This window comes from Halyomorpha halys, unplaced genomic scaffold (genome assembly GCF_000696795.3).
Source record: "Halyomorpha halys isolate HHAL.00 unplaced genomic scaffold, Hhal_1.1 Scaffold558.1, whole genome shotgun sequence".
Taxonomy (NCBI): Eukaryota; Metazoa; Arthropoda; class Insecta; order Hemiptera; family Pentatomidae; genus Halyomorpha; species Halyomorpha halys.
The window spans coordinates 280,306-280,648 of NW_027115474.1; positions in this window are offsets into that span (position 1 = coordinate 280,306).

Genomic DNA, 343 nt, shown 5'->3' on the forward strand with positions numbered 1-343 from the left:
GAAGCTAAAATTACACGAGTATTTGAATTTTTAAAAGCACATCGCCTTCTTTATAAATTATAACTCCTCTTCGATTTTTATGTTTTTTATTTATTGTATTTTTTTTAGATTTTTTATTTATTTATTTTATTTTTTTACTTTTATCATGCCATAGGCGTTGATGACCAGAGGTTTTTACGCCTTTAAGCAACAAACAACAACAACAACCCATTTACGTGACTACAATAAGGAGCAAGAAGCCCTAGAGTTGAGCTTTAGGGCTCCACTAAACCTTCGAATTCATCTCGTATCCAATTCTTACACTCCAAAATCCTTCTTAAAATAGTCAATGCTCCTTCTTCAC